Here is a 15,938-nt window from a genome sequence, read left to right as displayed (position 1 = left end):
ACAGATTTTAAAACAAAATTTTACCAGAGATAAGGAAATTTAAGAAAGAGAAACTGGCCAATCCATCATGGAGATCTAACATAAAAACATATATGAATCTAGTAACAAGAGCATGAAAATAAATGGAAAAAACTGGCAGAAACAAAGGGAGAAAGATATATATAATTCAACCATAATACTTGGAAACTTAAAATCGTACCATGTATATTGTAGTCCTCTGATGGGAAAAAAAAATATTTCTTTCTTCAAATATCAGCGCTAACTTCTTCCTTATGAGAGTTTTGAGGGAGCTCATTTTTCCCTGTTGAAGTTATCCATCTAAGTGTTATGTAATCAAAATTAGTCAAACTTGAAAACACATGGAGAGATATTTGGCAAATTTTCCAGAGAAAATTCTAGCACCTCTGTAAGGTCTCCAGCCTCTGGAACTGAAATTTTAAACTGTACAAAGTGGTAAGTAGTCATGCAATCTGCATGCAACTTTATTATTGCCTCAACAGACTTATTCTATGTATTTTCTCAAGAAATGTTATTAGCTTTCCATGATTTAATATACGTCTCAAGAGAGTATTTGAATTAAACGATAAAATTCAGTATGTAAGGTGGCTGCTCTAAGACATAAAAAAAGGCAGAGCCAGATAAGGGATATACCATGGTGGTTGATTCGTTTCACTATGTGTGTGTGTGTTTACTTTGAGCTTTTCTGAGCATCTGGATGTCACCAACTGATAGACAGTATGCTCTTATGATGTTTAGAACCTGCTTGGATGGCTTCTTCTCTTCGCTCACCTTGCAAGGCCATGGTGGGGTGGGGGGGTTTGGGAATACTTAAGCCCGATCATAATACACCGTTAATATCGCTCATTTAATTTGCTTACATTTTTGGAAGGTCTCATTCTAGATGTGATCCGTGGCAGCTCTATTGCATGACCAACTCACATAGCTAATTCTTCATAAGTCTCCGGTATCATTCCCTCTCTAGGTAACATTTAGGGAAGAGTGTAAAGCATTAGGGCGACCCCATAAACTGTAGCCCACCAGGATCCTCTGTCCTTGGGATTCTCCAGGCAAGAGTACTGCAGTGGGGAGCCATTCCCTTCTCCAGGGGATCTTCCCAACCCAGGGATCAAACCTCATTGCTGGCAGATTCTTTACTGTCTGAGCCACCAGGGAAGGGAAGACGTGGAATTGATATGGTAGTGCTCTGATGCCTTCTAACACTAGGCCACTTCATTAGGCTCTTGAGTAACAGCACTGACACACCAGGTTACCACGAAGTATCTGCTCTTGTTTCTGCTGGATGCAGCTGAGAGCAGGACAGGGCCTTGTGTCCATTGGCTGTGTCACTTCATCTTAAGGAAGAAACAGCAGCCTGGACAGGTAAAGTCACTCCACCAGGGACTCCCTGCGAAGGGGGCCAGTGGTGGATGTCAGCAGATCTCTCAACTCCACCTGGTAGCCTCTAGCATGCTGCCTTGATGGCCTCTTTTGGGCCACAGTCCACTTCCTTTCCCACAGGTTTGATCTCCTTTAAGAGTTCTGAATATTCATTGCAATCCTAAATATTCAGAGTCCTGAATGTTTGTTGGAAAGACTGATGCTGAAGCTGAAACTGAAACTCCAGTACTTTGGCCACCTGATGCAAAGAACTGACTCATTTGAAAAGACCCTGATACTGGGAAAGATTGAAGGCAGGAGAAGGGGAAGACAGAGGATGAGATGGTTGCATGGCATCACCGACTCCAAGAACATGAGTTTGGGTAAACTCCGGGAGTTGGTGATGGACAGGAAAGCCTGGTGTGCTGTGGTCCATGGGGTCGCAGAGAGTCAGACATGACTGAACTGAAGAATTTATCTGTGAGCTGGCATAGTGAGTGAGCTGGCAGGGGCCTGCCATCCACCCCAAGAGGACTTCAGTATCTGCTGTGGATACGCCCTCCTCCCGCTCATCCCTTCCAGTCTCTTCACATGGCTGCCTCTGGACACGCGTCTCCTGGCAGCCTCCCTCTGCCCCAGCTTTCCCAGCCACAGACGGGTACTGGGGCCTCTGCCTTTTTGGGGTGACGAAGAGGCAGGAGTTCTGCTGTGGGGGCTCCGGAATAGAAGGTGCCAGGCTTTGCAGATGGAGGCTGCTGCTGGGGGCCAGGGCAAAGGGGAAGGCTCTTTGGGCACCCCTGGCCTGGCCTCCTCCCCCCTACCCCATCCCTCCAGCTGTCTCCCATGATCTCAGACCCAGATCTGCTCTGGCTCTGGGGAAGACAGTCGAGCTCAGCAAAGCAGCAGAAACACCCAGGACAGATGAGCTCCCAAGGGAGCATCAACAGCAGCCGGGGGGACAGGCTTGAGGGGCACGGTCCCCTCTGCATGGCTAGGGGCAGGTGTCACTGTGCCATTGGGACCTGGGGTTAAGACGATCTCAGTTATGCTCCAGCTGGTGACACCTGAGTCCTAAGAGTTCTGTTCCTTATTGGTTTCACCTGCCCCAACCTAAAAAATAAAAGGCTGAGATAATGTTTAACACCTGCCAGAAAGGGACATTGAGGGAATTATCTTGGAGTAGATGATGTTCTATGTCGCTTTTTCGTGGACAGAGAATCTTCTGTATGGTGTATATTCTTTGTTATTTGTTGAGATGCTTTTGGTTCCTAATAAGAGGTCATTTTACATTTACATTTTACATTTAAAGTCACTCAGTCGTGTCTGAATCTTTGCAACCCCTTGGACTATACAGTCCATGGAATTCTCCAGGCCAGAATACTGGAGTGGGTAGCTGTTCCCTTCTCCAGGGGATCTTCCCAACCCAGGGATCGAACCCAGGTCTCCCACATTGCAGGAGGATTCTTTACCAGCTGAGCCATAATAAGAGGTCAGTTTTTGTAAATGTGCCATGGGTACTTGAAAAAATAAATATGCATTTTCTATAGGTGTATTTCAGTGTCTGTCACTGTGCCCAGAAGGTAGTAGGACTTGGTCAATGATGAAGTCAAATGAGCCTTTTTTTTTTTTTACCTCCAACACAGGGCCTGTATGGCAACTTCAGAATAGGTTTTTGCTTTGTGACATATAAATTTGCTGGGATGTGTCTGTCCCAGAAATGTCTGACTCTATAATATCAGAGATGTGCTCTGCGGATCTGGCAGCTCTCTGGAGGACTTCCTCAGGGAAGTGGGGTTGACCACCTGCATTGGGATCAGCTTGGGAGCTTTTTAAAGATGCAGCTTCTGGGCCTGACCCCAGGCCCGTGGATCAGAATATCTGAGGATGAGGCCAGAGTCTGACCTTTTAAGAATCTTCCCACCTGGATTCTGAGGGACTCGGACATTTGAGAACCATGACAGAGGAGCTTGGCAGGCTGCAGTCTGTAGGGCTGCAAAGAGTTGGACCCGATGGAGCGACTTAGCATGCAGTTAATATGCGTGTACATCAGGAACCGTCATCTAAGTGACTTTTCAGATTTTCTTCTTTGAAAGAATAAGAAACCTGTATCACTGTGAGAAAAAGCACTCTTGCCTCTTGGGTCTTCCCACTGCTCCCCCAGGTCTGTTGAACACATGGAAATGTTGCTGTACGAAAGGAGAAAGTGAACGTGCATTGCCCCTATGGTGCATCAGTAGCTGCTGCTACATACAGTTTCTGATTAGATCCTCATCACAACGCTGTGAGATGCTGTAGTGGGGTACATGGTGGCCCCTAAAACAATGTGTCCATGTCCTGACCCCAGTACCTGTGAATGCGACTGTCTATCTTTGGTGGGGTTTTTGTTGTTGTTGTTGTTAGCTATAAATCATTAATCTGAAAACTTCTTGAAAATTTATTTATTTTTATTAACGTATAGTTGATTTGCAATGTTGTGTTAATTTCTGCTATATAGCAAAGTGAGTATATATACTCAGATATATATATATATATATATATAACTGAATTTATATATATTATATATTCTTTTCCATTACAGTTCATCACAGGATATTGAATATAGTTCCCTGTGCTATACAGTAGGACCTTGTTGTTTATCCATACTCTGCATAGAAGCTTGCATCTGCTAATCCCAACCTCCATTCCCCTTGGTAACCCTTGGTAACCACAAGACTTCTCTATGTCTGTTTTCTGTCTCCATTTCATAGATAGGTTCGTTTGTATCATATTTTAGATTCCACATATAAGTAATATTACATGGTACTTGTCTTTGTCTGAATTACTTCACTTATTATGATAATCTCTAGTAACGTCCATGTTGCTGCAAATGGCATTGCTTCGTCCTTTTTATGGCTGAGTAGTATTCCACTGTATACATGGACCACATCTTCTTCCTCCATTCATCTGAAATGTAACCTTTTTTGAGAAAGTTTTTACAAGATGTGATTAAAGTGAAGGATCTGGAGATGAGTTTAGCCTGGATTACCCAGTAGGATCTAAATTGTATGACCACTTTCTTTACAAGAGACCAAAAGGAGATGGCACAGTCAGACAGGAAAAGGCCATGTAATGATAGAGGCAGAGGGTGGCGTGATGGTGCCACAAGCCAAGGAATACCTGGAGCCCCCAGAAACTGGAAGAGGAGAGGATGGATCCTCCCCTCAAGCCTTCAGAGGAAGTGTGCTCCTGCCCATATCTTGACTTTGGACTGCTGGCCTCGGGAATTATGAAAGAAAAACTTCCGGTTACGTTAAGCCACCTAGTTCATGGTAATTTGTTATAGCAGCCCCTGGGAAACTAATACCGATTGGTATTGTTATTTCCATTTCTAATCATAGAGCTGGGTCTGTAGTGGAATATATTCTATTACCATAACTGCTGGCCCTTAGACAATGGTCACCTTGAATTGATTCTTTCTCTGAGGGCATTTATGATTTAAGCACATTTCTTTCTCCTGTGTTAGACCCAGAGATCATTGCTACCCATTTAGTGCAGTGAAAAGTCTGGGGAAGTTAGAAAATTCCCAATGTCCTGGGCAGGAATCACTCTGGCTGGAAGAGCGTGGTACTTAGTGATGTTCACAGCATAGCCAGCAACAGCATCTCCAAACATGGATGTGGCTGTACCCACACTCCTAGAGTAGCGAGCTCACCTGAGCCCTAAGCAGGGCAATCCCCTGGGCTTTCACTCGTGTCTGGTCCTGTGTCCATCATTTCAACTCCCTGCACAAATTAGCCTTGACCTTCCCAGCTCACATGAGGGATACACTGGGAATAATAACAAAGTTAGTGCTAACCATGGCCCATTTCAGTAACAGCCCTCTAAAAAGACATCAGGTTTATAAAGTATTCATGAATCTAAAAGCATTTGAGTGTAGTTTTAAGGTGAAAGCATTACCCCTAGATTTAGACAGACCTAGATTGGAATCCTAACTCAGCCATGTGGCTGCTATGATGGACTGTCTGAGTGCCAACATCCTTACTTAACAAAACTGGGTCTCACCTCTGCGGAATGTCATGTGGATTAAAACAAAACAGAGATGATACAGGACTTAGGCTTGTGATTGGATAAGAAGTGCTGAGAGAGAGCCATCATTATTATTCAATGTCTGAACATCGCAACAAGCTTCCTACTTTTACTGCTTGACCCCATCCCAAATTCTAAGGCTTTCTCTATTTCTTAAAATTTACATGGACAAAATGTGGGCGATGTACAGTTCATTTGAGCCTCTTTTATGAGCTATTTATTAAAAGTTTCTCTGTGGTCTAAAATGACCACATAATTTGAATATTACCCTTTTGCTATTTTATTTTTCTTGTGTGGGAAATGTCAAGTGGGGTGGATTTGAAGTGCTACTGACCAGGGATATTAAACACGTGAGTGTTTAATGACAGTTAAAAAAAAAAAAGCAAAGCAAAGCATATGGGATCATTAAATTATTGAAGATGTTTTGCTGCAGTGGATTTATAAATAATACATGTTTAAAAGGTTATTTCCTTTACATTTCTTTAGGGAAAACTGAAGAGTCTTCTCATATGAGTTTAAAGAGAACTGACAGTGGGAAAAAGGTCAATGAAATGTTCATTCATGCAATTTCTATGCCCCAAATCCCTGAAACTTCAAATAAGAACATAACCAATTTTACAGAACCGTATCAAATAGTCTCCTTTATTTGTAGAGCAGAATGAGGCAATAGCTTTAATTTAGCAGCTAGGGAGGGAAAAGCTTAAAATATATTAATAAAAAAGTTTCATATTAACCAGTATCACTTTTCTTTCCCCCTGAAGAAAACCTCCAAATTGAAGTTTGCTTCTACGGATAAAATCCAAAAAGGAAGCCAACAATTAGTCTCTGAAGCCTGTCAATTTCCTGACACATTAGCTTTTTAAGGTGCTAACCTCTTTTTTTGCCGCACCGAGTGGAAAATCCCAGTGCCCACAGATTAAACCCCTGCCCCCAGGCATGGAAGCTTGATGTCTTAACAGCTGGACCACCAGGGAAGTCCTAATTTCCTGACACAGTAGCTCTTTAGAATATGTTTTTCTGAAAAAAGAGGGTGTGTAGATGTTGCTTGGCTTGTGGAGTCATGTATATTGTTCAGATAAACTTTTCTCTTTTGAGCTCTTAAAACTATTTTGCTCCAACCAAGACCTGCAATGATATTAACAACGGTGCTCAATATGGTGGCACACACGCTATAAGGAGAATATTAATAAATATTTTATTTGTAAATAAATTTATTTATTTACAAATAAAATTAATAAATATTAATAATATTCTAAATGTCACTAAGGGCTTCCCTGGTAGCTCAGTTGGTAAAGAATCCTCCTGCCGTGCAGGAGACCTGGGTTCAATCTCTGGGTCAGGAAGATCCCCTGGAGAAGGAAATGGCAACCCACTCCAGTATTCTTGCCTGGAAAATCCCATGGACAGAGGAGCCTGGCCGGCTAAATAACATGTCACTAAATAATCAACAACAACCCCAAAAAAGAAAAACGGAGGATGTGGAGTGACTGGGGACAGATCCTGGGAAGACGACGGAACCAGTTGCAGTTGCCTCTACCCAGGGCTGCCCTCCAAAGCTCTGGAACCCCCGGGAATTACATGACACATGGTGTTTGATGCATACGGGTGGGGGGCACAGAATCCATAGTGTTTATCAGATGTTCATGGTCTTGAAGAAAGTTAAGATCCACCTCTTCTTCCTTTTTCCCTTTGGAGCTGGCCAAGAGGAAGGAGGAGGTGATAGGGTGCAGGTTAAGTGGGGGAAGGAGAAACACCCCAGCTCTTCCCATGTTAATTAACCTCTCACCTCCAGGCAGCCCTTCTACCTCCATAAACCATGATCAGTAACGTGAAACTTTCAGCTGGTTCAATAAGGCGAAGCAAAAACTAATCACAGAATGTGAAGTTGAAACAGTACAGCAACATCAGAAAAAGACACACTGTCTTTAAACTTTTATTACTTAAATTAAAAAAAATTTCTTTGAAACCGTGCTTGTTTTCCCCTGTATGCTTGGTCTTAACCTCTTTCTCTGTAATTTTCAAAAATGGTTTGAAGTCCATAATTCAATGACAAAATTCGAGCATTTTTCTGATAATGAGGGGATAGTTTAAACATTTTCTTTGAATGGGAGAATGCATTTACTTTACAAGCTTTTAAAATATACTCTTCCTGAAACTATTTAAAATATATTATAAAATATTTTAAACATTTTAAGAAATATTTTAAAAAATATTTTCAAAATATGTTCAGGCTTTAGATTCACTTAATCGTGTTACTTATTTGTACCAGTAAGAGAGTGAGTAAAAATTCCATGAAAAATTGGATAGAGAGAGAGATTAAAGGATTTATGTTGCCAAATTTAATCACATCTTTCTGATAATGGCAGGTCTCAGGGGATGCTAAGTGCTGGGGCCAGAATCCACACCTGTCTGACTCTAAAGTCCATGTTCTTTCCTCTGCCTCCTTCACCTCTGGTGAGGTCCCTCTGAGACCCCCTCCCACCCACAAAGTCCCCCCATCCCCCACTCTGCACCTTAGCACCGGGGACAGACATCTGCATGCTCCTGGAAGAAAGAAAGGCCGATTCTGGATGAATCCCGTCAGAATCCTTCCTCTAGAGGGGCCCTTTAAGCTGACAGGGGCTGGCTACATAGAAGGATGGTTGGACAAAACAGAAGACATGAGATATCAGCTTTCCCTTGAGACTGCAGTGTGTATCTGTTAGAAAGTATGAAGGACAAATCCATCAAAGCCTGAAAAATAGAAACGGTAGAGAATGTTGTTGGTGCTTTGAAAACAGCCAACCTAGTTTGGGTTTTACCCTAAAAACTAGAGAGGCGTAGCCCCATTTTGGGGTATGTGATGGCTTTTCATCCATCATGGTAAAGTGTTGTCCAGATACTCTTTCTGCAAACTCCTCATGACATTTTGGCAAAGGACAAAAGGCCCTATGCTTCAAGGAGACTGACTAACATCTTAAGGAGACAAATCTGAGGCACCCAGCCCAGCACCTGGTCTAAGTCTGGTGCTAAATAAACGACCGCTCTTGCCAGAGATACAAAGCCAGTGTAATTGAGAGGGAAACCGTTAGTCTAAAGCCTGCTCAGTTGCCGAGTGTAGTGGCCGTGATAACGTCATGGAATGCTTGGATGGGAGGACCCTGGGGCATCATCTTCAGCCTTACTCCTTCTCTTTTCCCTCAGCTTTAGCGAGGTGTAATTGACCAATAGAAAGTGTGTACACTTCACGTGTTCAAAGTGACGGTTTGACATATGTTACATTGTGAAATGAGCACCACGGTTAGCCTAACGCATCTCTCACATCGTCATGATCCATTTGTGTTGAGGGGGTGGTAAGAACACTTGAGATCTATTTTCTTCGAACATTTCAAAGATATGGTAACTGTCGTCACCGTGCTATAACTTAGATCACCAGCACTTATCCATCTATGACTGAAAGGTTCTGCCCTTCAACCAATAGCCGTCAACGTGCCAACATGCCATTCTACGCTCCGCTTCTATGAGTCTGGAATTTTTTAGATTCCACATGCACATGAAATCATACAGTATTTGTCTGCCTCTGGCTTATTTCACTGAGCTTAATGTCTCCAGGTTCATCCGTGTTGTTGCAAATGGATTTCCTTCTTTTGCATGGCTGACTAATATTCTGTTATATGCACACACATGCATGCATCACAAATTCTTCATTCATCCATCACGGGACAGCAGGTTGTCTCCATATCTTGTGAATAATAATGCTGCAACGATCATGGGAGTTCAGATATTGCTCTGAGAAATTGCTTTCATTTCCTTTGGATATATTCCCAGAGGTAAGACTGCTAGATCGTATGGTAGTCCTAGTTTTAATTTTTGAGGAATCTTTCTACTGTTTTCCCGAGTGGCTGCACCAATTTACATTCCAAACACTGTACAGGGATCCCCTTTTCTCCACTAACACTTGTTATCTCTTGTCTTCTTACAACATCATCTTGGTAGGTAGGAGGTGATACCTGTTTGTGGTTAGATTCACATTTCCTGACGATTAGTGAGCTTGAGCCCCTTTTCATATACCCATTGGCCATCTGTGTCTTCTTTGGAAAAATGTCTATTCAGGTCCTTTGACCATTTCTCAACTGGGATTTATTCATTTGCCCTTGAGTTTTATGAGTTCCTTACATATTTTGGATAGGAACCCCTTATTTGATTTGCCAATAAATTCCCCCATTCTGTAGGCTGTCTTCTCATCTTGCTGCTAACTCACCCTTAACCAACACCAAAATCTGGCCAGAAAGCATAATTCATCAGAGAGTTATTGACACAACTTACAGAGGAAAGACGCAAATGATAAAAAAATGAACTGGTAACAAGGATGTCTAAATAAACATAAGACAGTCCAGTTGGCATCCTGTGTTCAGTATTCATTCGTCTCGTTCTCAGGAGGCTGATCTCTAGTCCCTGTAGGGCAATCTCTGAGCTCAGAAGGACCCAGCACTAGAAGTCAGACAAAACCAAATTAATTCTGTTCTCCCAGAGCCACACCTAACAGGGACTCCTATTTTAGAACGTTTACTGGTAACAAGGTTAAGTCCCGATGGGCTAGAGAACTCAGTGAATCAGAATACACGCATTGGGACCTAGCAGGCCCTTTACCTCCAGCTGCAGCTCAGGAAAGATGTGTTCACTGCCCTCAGGACCGTGGCTGGGAAAAGATGCTCGGCAAAGATGCACTAACCAAGACAGTTTTCCATCCCTCCTCGGGGCTGTCTGCCCAGCCGCCCCTCCCGCTTCTCCTCCTCTTCGCTCCTGCATGAGAAGCAATCTAGAGTGTCAGGAGAGGAGATGACTCATCTGCTGTCAGACTGAGTCCTTTGGGTTTGCCCTTTTGGTTGGCTTCAGCCTCTGATATTGGGAACGACCGTGTTATATTTGTGAAGGTTTTCATTGCACGGAAGACACTTGGACTGCAGTGGACTCTGGTGATTTAAAGTCCAGTGTGAGTGGCTGGATGAGAGCTCTTTGTTTTCCATAATCCTTTGACTGGGACAAGAAATCAGAGTGTTTTAATCATGCTGCCCTGCGGGGGTCAGGGAGTCCTTCGCTTTGCGCTGTGTGTCTGGTGGTGTGTATTTGCACTGTGCTTTAAAGGTAGGTTTTATTTCTGCTTTTTCTCGTATTCCCTTTTAGCTGCGTGTGTATACACTTCTATTTGTGTGCCACTGAGCAGAGATGGGATACTCTATGGATAAATATGGAGAGTGTTTGTACAGGAGTTATTCCTCAAACAGCTGTTAATTAACCTATTCATTTTTAATTGGTTGACTTAACATGTAAAATGAGATTGGGGGGAACGGGGAGGGGAGGACAAGAAAACTTTGTAAACCACATTTTATTTTATTTTCCCAATGAAAATACACAACAGTAATAATGGTACAGTTTCCTGTCTATCTTTACCATGGATGTATTCAATTTCTTTTTCTGTATTTATATGTTTTTTCAGAACTGTGGTTTATTAGCTGATACTATTCCTCAATGTATGGAACCTTTCGTTTTGTAGGTAATTGCCTTTGTTTTGGGAAATATGTTATATTCCTGTCCTGGGGTATGTCTCAAGAGGAAGGTCATTCATTTTCAAAGTTAGGACTTAGCTGCTCCTCTGTCCATGTCTGCAAAGCCATACCACCACGTGTGGTTGGCTTTGCAGGGATTTGCTTGTCAAGACTCATGGAGGGTTCATCTGAAATGTCTCAGAAGAAAAGTAAAATCTTAAAGGAGGAAAATAGGGAACAGGAGGATTTTTGTATTACCTGTTTTATGGAGAAATATCTTTATCATTATTAATAAAGATGGCAGGCAATGATGGTTTATGTCTAAAATTGTTCTTTCCTGTCTCAACAGATGGAACAAACTTATGGTTGCCTAGAGGAAGGGGGAGTTAGGGAGTTTGAGATGGACATGTACACACAGCTATATTTAAAATCGATAGCCAACAAGGATCTACTGTATAGCACATGGAGCTCTGCTCAGTGCTATGTGGCAGCCTGACGGGAGAGTTGTTTGGGGGAGAATGGATACGTGTATATGGATGGCTGAGTCCCTACGCTGTTCACCTGAAACTATCACAGCATTGTTAATCGGTTATACCCCAAGACAAAATAAAAAATTCAAGAAAAAAATTGTTCTTTCCTGCTGAAATCTCAATGTTTCCATGTTTCCAAATGCATTTGGCAAACAACAGTTTTTATTTAGCCGTTTAACAGCTAGCATTCCATTTGCTTTTGCCTAGTAAGTTGTGCAACCCTTTAAATTTTTTTTTCTTTCAGGGCATAAATCCCTTTGGGAAATTTTAGCCTAATATCTCAGGTATCAAATTTGACTTCTATGAGGAAAAATAGGAAAAGGGTATTAATGAGATGAATTATGTCAAATGAAGGCAAGTAACCCACATTTAATGCACTCTTGGGAAAATACAAAGAAATATGATTACATTATTGTCTGAAACTGAATGACTGAAAGAGCTATTGCTTAAGAACTTTGGGGGTTCTTTAAAAAACATTCCCAGCAAAATTTCCCTTAGAAACTTTGCGCTCTCACACATCTCCAAGGTAATTGAAGTTGAAAGTTGATTTTTAAAAGGAGGAGGGCTTAAGACCTTAATAAACTTGGTAGCTATTTGAGTTTGTTCGATGAAGTTGCCCCAGCTACACACCCTTCTGGTTGTAGAAACAAAGGCCAGTCAGATCAGTCCTTTGTCAAGAAAGAGCAGGACTTTTTTTTTTTAATTCATGAATTAATTTTCGGCTGTGCTGGGTCCTCACTGCCATGGGTGGGCTTGCTTTAACTGTGGGGCTTCTCAGTGGCTTCTCCTGGCGTGGAGCACAGACTCTAGTGCACACAGGCCTCAGGAGCTGTGGTGCACAGGCCTAGTTACCTTGCAGCATGCGGGATCTTCCCGGACCAGGGATTGAACCCACATCCCCGGGATGGAACCCACGTCCCCTGCATTGGCAGGAAGTCTTACCGTTACACTGGACCACCAGGGAAGTTCAGGACTGTAGTTACTAGATCAGCGAGCTGGTGAGTTCTGTTCAGTGATGGAGCCGACCACCCACTTGGAAGCGCTCTTCCCAGCATCACTCTGTTCACCCTCTCACCAGTCCTGAGACGCAGGCCCTAATCTTGACATCTCCATGACAAAGGCGAGGAGCCTGGCCAAGAGGGCCAGGTGACGTGGTCCTGGGGGACGTTGATGCCCATGCCCGCCTCCTGAGGAGGGAAGGCCCTGGAACGTGCACGCTCTCTGCTTCTCTAACTCCTCCCTCTGTTTGGCCCAAAGGCTGTGCAGGCTGCGCATCGGAGGAGAGGCTCTTTCACAAGCTGTTCGCTCATTATAACCAGTTCATCAGGCCCGTGGAGAACGTTTCCGACCCGATCACCGTGTATTTTGAAGTGGCCATCACACAGCTGGCCGATGTGGTAAGTGCGAGGGGGTCACCACGTACCACGTGGCCTCAAGGGGCTCCAACTCTGAGGGGTCCGAGCAATTGCCACTCACTGCACTGGGGTAAATAAAGGGATTTAAAGGAATTCTCTGGCAATCCAGTGGGCAGTACTCCACGTTGGACTCCAAGGGCCCAGGTTTGATCTCAGGTCGGGAAACTAGGATCCCACAAGCCACATGGCTCAGCAAAAAAAAAAAAAAAAGAAAAAAATTAAAAAAAAAAAAAAAAAGGAACAAACAAGAATCTACGAAGTACCGGCCCTTCAAAGCTGGCCCATTGCAAGGGATCCACTCCCCCGAGGATGCTGTCATTATTTCTGTTTAGTTCAGTTCAGTTACTCAGTCATGTCCGACTCTTTGTGACCCCGTGGACAGCAGCAGGCCAGGCTTCCCTGTCCATCACCAACTCCCAGAGTCTACTCAAACTCATGTCCATTGAGTAATGCCATCCAACTATCCCATCCTCTGTCATCCCCTTCTCCTCCTGCTTTTAATCTTTCCTAGCATCAGGGTCTTTTCAAATGAGTCAGTTCTTCACAACAGGTGGCCAGAGTATTGGAGTTTCAGCTTTAGCATCAGTCCTTCCAATGAACATTCAGGAGTGATTTCTTTTAGGATGGACTGGTTGGATCTTCTTGCAGTCTAAGGGACTCTCAAGAGTCTTCCCAAACACCACAGTTAAAAAGCATCTCAGTTCTTCGGCACTCAGCTTTCTTTATGGTCCAACTCTCACATCCATACATGACTACTGGAAAAAACATAGCTTTGACTAGACGTACCTTTGTTGGCAAAGTAACATGTTTATTTCTGTTAAGGTAGTGTATCTCTGGGAATGTTCTCAGAACCAGTTTATGAAGCCAAGAGGCGAAGGGTGGCAGTTGAAGGGGGAATACAAGAGGAGCTGACTTCATCGTGCACCCATTATGTACCAGTGTCTACACCTTGTGGCTGTCCTTTGTGTCTTACAGCTGGGGAGAGAGCAGCTCAGGTCAGCCACATTCCCAGTGACACATGATTACAGATGGCAGCACTGCAGTTCAGTCAAGCCTGTTTAACCCCAACACTCATGCCTGTTTTACTCTACAGATGAAGTGCTCTAAGTCTCCTGTGTTATGGAATAAAGAAAGAGTTCACTTTCTTTTATACAGGGTTCCATCAAGTCCTAACAAGCAGATGGGTGTTTGGAGGTATTCATTTAAATTAATTGGTACCCTATTCAAGGGCAGGGAGGACGAGAGTTTTTTGTTTTGAACAATCTTGGCACCTAAGTGCTGGCAGAGGAGGTGTGGGGCCTGGTGCCCCAGTACGGGGTGGGTTCTGGACTCCAAGGTGTGGTAGGGGTAGGCTCTGGACGTGGACCAAATTCTAGGAATAGGCAGGCTCCTGAGAGGCATTCGAAGCATCGCTGAGACGGTGGTGTACAGACAGATGGCACATGGATGGGGGAGGGGGCAGCCCCAGACAGAGGAGCCCTCCTTCTTCTCAGCTTTGCTTGGGAGAAACGGTGGTGGCTCCAGGCGTGCCTAGGGGGAAGCCGTCAGATAAGGGTCTGAAGCTCAGGCCCACCCACCATGTTTCTCCAGCCCATGCTTCCCAGGGGCCAGGGCTGACCCTGGCCCATCCTCTGGCTTCTGGCCCAGGCTGGAAGTGTGTATACGCTGGTAAACAGTGATTTTTAAAAAATGAGCCAGATGTTTTCTCCCACCTAGATGGGACCACTCATTTTTATTTTTTTAAATTAGCATTGAGTCCATTGGTTCCTTTTTTAAAAATAATTGTATGCACTTATTTATTTTGGGCTGTGCTAGGCTTCATTGCAGCTCGAGCTCTTCTCTAGTTGCTAGCAGGGGCTTCTCTAGTTATGGTGCGAGGGTTTCTCCGTTGCAGAGCATGGGCTCTAGAGTGAGTCAGCTTCAGCAGCTGTGGCTCACGGGCTCTGGAGCACAGACTAGGTGGTTGCGGCGCATGGGCTTAGTTGCTCCACAGCTTGTGGGATCTTCCCTGATCAGGGATAGAACCCGTGTCTCCTGCACTGGCAGGTGGATTCTTTACCACTGAGCCACCAGGGAAGCCTCTGCTCATTTCTTTAATGTTACAATGTTGTATTAATTTTTGTTGTACAGCAAAGTGATTCAGTTAGATATATATAATATATATACATTTTTTAAAAATTCTTTTCCACTATGGTTTATCATAGGATATTGTGTTATACAGTAGAACCTGTTTATTCATTCTATATTTAATAAATTACTTCTGCTAACCCCAACTTCCCATTTTCTCATTTCTAACGTAAGCATTTAGCTGCAAATTTTATTCTCAGAACTGTTTTTATCTGTGTCCCTCATATTTTGATGTCTTATGGTTTTGTTCCCACTCAGTTTTATGTATTTTAAAAGCTTCCCTTTGAGACTTTCTCTTTGACTCATGGATTATTTAGAAATTTAATTTCCATGGACTTAGAGACGTTCCTGTTGTCTTTTTGTTATTGATTTCTAGTTTGATTCCATTATAGTAAGAAGCACACTATGATTCCAACTTTTTAAAATTTTTGAGGTTTGTTTGATGGCTCATGATAAGGATATGATCTATCTTGGGTAATAGTCCATTCGTGCTTGAAAAAGGGTGTGTTCTGCTGTTTTTGAGTGGCGTGTCTGTATACATCGATTAGATCCTATTGTTCAGATTTTCCCTATTTTTGCTGATTTCTGTCAAGTAATTCTATCGGTTGCTGGGAATCTCTAACTGTAAATGGGGACTTATCTGTTTCTTCTTTCAGCTCTATCAGTTTCTGTTTCATATAATTCTGGTTTTGGTGCATACAGTTAGGATCATTATGTCTTCCTATGGGATTACATCTTCTGTCATTACTTAATGTCCCTCTTATCTTTAGAAATTTTTTTCCTCTGAGTTACTTTGTCCGATATTACTATCATAGTCCTAATTAGTATTTTGGAGGCTACCTGTTCTCATGCAGAGCACTGGAAGTCCCTGTGGGCCATATACATTGTCGCCACTGAGG

General features: G+C 43.2%; 1 protein-coding gene across 1 annotated transcript in view; it reads left to right on the top strand.

Moving 5' to 3' along the window:
- The first annotated feature begins 12,768 nt into the window (after positions 1-12,768).
- CHRNA6 (cholinergic receptor nicotinic alpha 6 subunit) overlaps positions 12,769-15,938 on the top strand; it is a 12,297-nt gene continuing 9,127 nt past the window's right edge. Inside the window, exon 1 of the mRNA XM_040243261.1 lies at positions 12,769-12,894. The gene's annotated coding sequence lies outside the window, so the exon portion shown is untranslated. The remainder of the gene's footprint in view (positions 12,895-15,938) is intronic.

The sequence above is a fragment of the Oryx dammah genome, unplaced genomic scaffold (assembly GCF_014754425.2).
Source record: "Oryx dammah isolate SB20612 unplaced genomic scaffold, SCBI_Odam_1.1 HiC_scaffold_7, whole genome shotgun sequence".
NCBI classification, from domain to species: Eukaryota; Metazoa; Chordata; class Mammalia; order Artiodactyla; family Bovidae; genus Oryx; species Oryx dammah.
The sequence above is the reverse complement of the archived record's forward strand: the minus strand, read 5'-3'. Positions and strand labels throughout refer to the sequence as shown.